This window comes from Peromyscus maniculatus, chromosome 6 (assembly GCF_049852395.1).
Source record: "Peromyscus maniculatus bairdii isolate BWxNUB_F1_BW_parent chromosome 6, HU_Pman_BW_mat_3.1, whole genome shotgun sequence".
NCBI lineage: Eukaryota > Metazoa > Chordata > Mammalia > Rodentia > Cricetidae > Peromyscus > Peromyscus maniculatus.
The window spans coordinates 121,636,699-121,642,698 of record NC_134857.1 but is presented as its reverse complement, the minus strand read 5'-3'; the positions used below and the strand labels follow the sequence as shown (position 1 = coordinate 121,642,698).

At 45.2% G+C, this 6,000-nt stretch overlaps 1 protein-coding gene across 2 annotated transcripts in view; it reads left to right on the top strand.

Annotated features, from left to right (window-relative positions):
* Positions 1-1,347: 1,347 nt before the first annotated feature.
* Positions 1,348-6,000, top strand: part of Bmpr1b (bone morphogenetic protein receptor type 1B) — a 336,975-nt gene continuing 332,322 nt past the window's right edge. The window contains exon 1 of one of the 2 annotated variants that reach the window (XM_076575066.1): positions 1,348-1,497. The gene's annotated coding sequence lies outside the window, so the exon portion shown is untranslated. The remainder of the gene's footprint in view (positions 1,498-6,000) is intronic. The other variant, XM_016004741.3, reaches the window with a different exon arrangement.

Sequence of the window (6,000 nt, the reverse complement as noted above, 5' to 3'; positions counted from 1 at the left end):
AGTATACAGAGAAGGAGTGAGCCTCGGGAGGGCTGGATTCCACCTTGCAGTGCTTTCAGTACTGGCACCTGGGACCAGAGCAATGGCCCATAAGGAAAGGAGACATCAACAAGCAATTTATCCACTTAGAAAACTTCCTATACAACGTTTTTCTTGCAGTCTGGCTTCAGGAACTATAGCATAGGTACACGATGGGGCAGGCAGATTTCCCCGGGGCCCCTAACATTGTCATTTCAGGAGAAATGTGCCCACAGTTTACTAACTCATCAATTAACACCAGGAACCTCACCTGCTCCTGAGGGACCTGTATGCAGTAAATTTGTGGCCACCTGAATTTGTTCTTTTATTTATAAGTGAAAAGATTTTTGTTTAACGTCTGATTCAGTGGGAACAACTTCAGAACCAAAGGAGTGAAATCAAATGGTAAGAATTAAATAGATAATAATAACAAAATTGTAAGAAACCTACTTCAGAGTGACATAATGTAGTATTTAAATCACACTTCTAAGGAGGAATAATGGAGCTGCTCAATATATTTGGAATAAAAAATTACAAAATGAGGAAATAAATTATGGTGGGAAATGGGCATCTGAAAAGCCTCAGGATGAAAAGATATTTGGAATCGACGAGATATCGCCCTGGGAAACAGTTGGCAAGTGGCTGATTTGAAAGAGGTTAGTTGTGCTCCCTAAATCTTTGGAGAAGCAGAATCACCTTACTTTATATTTATTTCTCAAAGTGTTGAAACACTTACAGACTTAGCCAGGAGACCACAAAGTAACGATGTTAAATGCTTTCCCCAAGCCAAACTGTAAAATTTCATCAAAGGCAAATGGAATTTTTTGGTTACTTTTCATTGTTTACAGTTTTAAAATATCTGTGTAAAAGAAAATTTTCTTTTTCCTAGGAAGCCTAACTGTATGTCTCAAGATTTCTAAGCCCCCACCCGAGACTGTGGATTCTAATTCGATGTGCTTCTCCCCCCACCCCCACCCCCTTTATGAGGTGTGTGACCAACGTTTCCATAACTTCTCCAAAGTGTTGCTGGCCCCGAAGAAGTTGAAGTTCACCGCACTCTGCCTTCTGGAGTCCTTCCCAGCTCGCACCGTTCAGCGCTGCTTGCGCGCGCTTTGTTTCTCGGAGCTGAAGGGGGCGTGTGGGGAGGCTTTTGGACCAGCCAGGGACGTTGGTCGGGCTGCAGCGCCAGGGATGCTCTAAGGAGGACGGGTCTGGAGGTGGCTGGGGCCGCTCCAGGCGCCGGGCCGCGTAATCCCTGCGCTAAGTGCTTGGCTCGCAGTCTGCAGTCACTAGTGGGAGCTGGAGAGGGAGAGTGAGAAAAATTCCAGCGGCGGCGGCGGCGGCGGCGGCGGAGCGGGAGGAGGGAAAGGAGCTGCGGCCACTGCGGCGGCGGCGGCGGCAGCAGCGGCAGAAGTTGCCGGCGTGGTGCGCGGAGTGCGGGCGGGCGCGGAGGACGCGGGCTCCCGGGCGCGGCGGCGGGTAAGGTGCCCTCCTGGGGTGCTGGGGGCGGGCTGGGGGTCTCCGGGGCAATCCGCGCTTTGTGCGGAGATCGGGGCGGGACACGTGCTCCTCCCGGAGCGGGGCACCAGCACAGCAGGGCGCGCCGGGACCGCGAGCGCCTGGGACACTGCAGGGTGCCCAGCTCGAGACCAGCCACCTGCCTCGCCCGCTCTCGGGACCCGCCCGGCGAGCCACCGCGCTCAGGGGACAGCCGCAGCCTCCAGTCCCCTCGCGTTCTCCCCAGCCCGCCGTCACTCCATCCCCTCCGACCTCCTCTCTTCCACTCTCCTCCTGAGTCTCTCCAACGCGGTCCCTCACTTGGGGACCGACTTTACTCCCTCTCCCCGGCACTCCTCTCCTCCCGTCCCGAGTGGCTCCACGCTATTCCCAGCGGTCCCCTGCAGGGTGAGGGCTCTTAGCATTGGAGAAAGACCCTCCGGAAGTTGTGCGGGGCGGCAGGTATCTTGTTTCTTTGAGCCTCTCCAAGGAGACTGAGTGCTCAGCGTTCTGAATGGGGACCTTGTTGCTTCCTTGAGTTATTAGGGACTGCTCTTTTCATAGTCACTTTCCACCAAGGTGAGGTCAGTGACTGTGAGCAGCCACAAAGGTGCCAGAGAAACAAAACAGAAGAAGAGAGCTGAGTAACAGAAGGTTCCAGACATATCTGTAGGGAAGCGGAACCACCTGAGAGAAGGTTCCTGAATTCTGGAAAAACAAAAGGCTCCACCAGTTAGGAGGGAGTTCAGCTGAAGAGCATTTGAAAATAATTTGAAAAAGCACTTGGTGTGGAAACCTCTTGCTGTCTTAACTTGAGGCCAAGTCTCTAGTTTTCTTATGCGTGTTTTTGGGATCTTGGTCACAACTTCTCTTAATTATTGGTTTGAGGAAGTTAAGGGAAATGCTGTATGTCAACAGGGACATTTGCATTTTAAGAAAAAAATAATTTCATCTTTGTACTTTTATACCTTCTTTACACTCTGTTGATCAAAGAGAATTATGTCTAACTGCAAAGAAAATAGGAAAGGATTTGTCAGTAATTTAAAAAATATGAGACATTCCATGGATCAATAATTTCTTTGGAGAATTCTCATTACAAGGATGTTGTCAAGGATATTACATGTTAGTGAAATATGTGAGTTGTGACACACTTGGATCATTGTGCGACACCAAAAAAAAAAGTTTGTGTGTTGGAAGCAAATCATACCAGTGATGGCTTTTTATGGAAAACTTAGCTTGAAGCTAATTGCTCCCATTCTCAGTTTTCTTTAGTCCTGCATAGTGTACCTTTGTTTTTAGCCAAAATATGGCCCAGGGCGACAGAGCTGGGTACAGTGTGTTATTTGTCCGACCTGAATTGCCGTTTAGCAAACCACCTTTTCCTTCTGGTCACAGGAGGCAGGTTGATATGACCTCATTACCCATGTGTGAGGGGCTGCTGATGAAGTTTAGTAGCACTGATTTGCGAATTGAAATCAAAATGTTGGTTTTTGGCGAGTGAAACACCTTGATTTATGTCGAGCTCGTGAATCATCACCGTTTACAGCACCTTGGCCACCTTGTTGGCCAGGTGTTGCCCGTGTGCAGTCCGGCAGGCTTGTCCGAAACCCCGTTAGATTATTGTAGTCCCTGAGTAACTTTTTACCACCACTTGAGCAACTTGTGGCTGTTTAAAAAAGTCTCTCAAAATGTCCCAGTTGTTGGACATTATTTATTAAAGGAATTAACTGAGAGTTTTCCTCATAAACTTTGAAAACTGAGACAACCCCTTAAAGTATTTTTCATTATAGCAAATGTTGGTTTTGTTATTTGTTTGAAAACATGGGGCAGTTTAAACTCATGTTTATCTCTTGGTATTGGAGTCCCCCCTCCTCTTCCTCAGCACTTGATTAGTATTTATCATCCACATTTTGTGTTACCCACTTGAACCCAGCAAGAGCTCTTCTGCCTTTCTTCTCTGTTTCTTGGGTTTTTTTGTTGCATCTGTCCTTATGTCCACTTCACTGTGGTGACTGTGTCCTTAGCTTTCCCTTGCTATACAGTTATTTCATTGTGGTGGAATTGTCGGGAAATAGATGCCAAGTACAGTGCCTGATAACTGATGGATACTCAAGCACTCCATGAAGGACAGATGGTTCTCTTTTGCTTTGATTCTTGGTAAATTTGGGGAAGTAGATTAACATAGAAGAACAGAAGATCACTGATTTATGAGTAAGTGGGTTTAGAGAATCTCATCATCATATATTAGTATTAAAGATGAAGAAGATGAAGCCTGAAGAGCTTAACAAGCTAACAGTGCCATATTTGACGGGAGAGTTTTCTTGTTTTTGTTTTTTAACCTGCAAAGAATTTTTAAGTTTGCAGTATGTGCATTTTTTCTCTCTCCCATGGCTACAATTTTTTTTTTTGTTTATGTGTTGAAAGTGGATAGGGGAAGTGGGAGAAAAAAAGGGTTGAGACATATTAGTGGCCACTTTTGAGGTTTGTTTTTTTGACCAGAGGCCATCAGTTAACTCCCATAACAGTCATCTGTTTCACCTGTAACTTACCAGGAAAGTTATGGTTGAAAAACAAGTATCACAGAGGGGTGTGGTGGTGCATCCTATAATCCTAGCACTCAGAAGGCAGAGGCAGGAGGATTTGAGACCACCTTGGTCTACGCAGTGAGTTTTAGGCTACCCAGGTTTACATAGCAGGATTCTGCCTCAACAACAACAAACCCAAACAAACCTCCAAAAAATTGGAAAGAAGTATATGAAGACTCAGAGTGGATAAAAATCAGGATGTTTATGATGTTACTTTCAAGGACTTTTCATGTACATCTGTACTAAGATGAAAAGGATGCTGTATAATTTACACCAGGCAATTTGTTTTCACATTTTATGGTATCTTTTCACTTATATGCTCATATCTACTTTCATACACTTACAAATATCTTGATTACCTTTGTTTTCACTTGAATATCTGTGTGCCTGCTCTGGACATCTCATCGTTACATGCTGCGGAGACATTGTGTAAGATAAGAGAAACACAGTCCTTGTCATTGGACTTGTGCTCTAGAGAAGGAAGAGAGTGGATTACATAAGCATAAGTCATTTCCTGTAGTGAAAGTTGCCATTAGGAGGAAAGTCAGGGTCATGTGACAAGAAGACCCAGGCTGCCTAGAATCAGGTGGTCCAAGGGCAACCCCGAGGATCCAGGAGAAACAAGTGGTCACATACTGACCAGAAACTATGGGAAACAATGGGGATGAATTCAGAGGGATAGCCAGGCCCAGAGCATGAAGCATTTTATTCAAAGTATATTTTATTGAGTGCTGTGGAGGTTGCTAGAGAATTGGGCAAATATGATGTAGCACACCTGTCTAGTGACAGGAAGAGAGCCCACAGTGAGAGGATGCGGGAGGCTGTGTGGTGATATAGCGGAGAGGCTGGCAAAGGATGGAACCGGGAGTCACTGAGCAAGCATTCTTGTCACTGAACAGGAGGATCACTGGGTTAATTCCCATCGTTCATTCATTTCTCTTCTAGTGTTGGGGAATGAACCTATTACCTTGAGCACATTAGGCAAGTGCTTAGTACTAAGTGCCACCCCCAGCCAGACATGACTTTCAAACGTCAAATTCAGTCCCTTCTCACAATCTCCAGATGTAACCTCCTTATCTCTCTTCAGATGTCTCTTGGCTGCATGCATGCCTGGTGTTTGGGGAACCACAGTGCATCCTGGGAAGTATGGAGTGTTCTCAGAGCTATGGATGATGCCAGGATAGTTGTCAGAACATACTCTTTTTGGAAGGGGTATGGGAGAGGAAACCTTTGTGGTAAGGTAGGCTGCAGAAGAAAAGCGAGGTAGAAGAAGTCTTCCAGTAGGGTCTGAGAGGCATTGTTTTCTGCCAACTTTGAAAATTTGGGAAGTTCCCGGCAGGACAGCCTGAGCTGAGATCTGGACTTGACCCACTGTTGAATCTCGGCCCTTTAGAGAGCACTGCTAGTAAGTAGGCAGGCAGTGATTGCTGAAATAATGCCGAGTATTTAATTCATCTGACTTTACTTTCCCTCTTTTTCAATCAGTAAATAAATGGCTGGACACGGATGCAACTTTAGCAGATACAAAGTAGTCTTGGGATTGTTTCCCCCCTGAAGATTGTATTTACTTGTTGGCTAAAGGAAAACGAAGGTACAATTCAATATATGCATGTCTGTAACATTTCTTGCTTGGCTATATTGAGATAAACATTTTAGTCATTTTTATAACATTTAGATAGATAGGGATTTAAATAAGTACAGAAACATCTGTCACTACTTAATTTGATGATTAATGACTGTAAAGTGATTCCAAGGAAGCTAGTAATGATCATGGCTTTGCCTAAATTAATCTCTGAGTAGGAATCGGTGTGTTTTATCTAACTAATACACTTTACAGCTGCCTATAAAAGGCACTAAATCGTCGGCTCTTTGGAAGAAGCTGCTCTTCTGCCATTGCCCA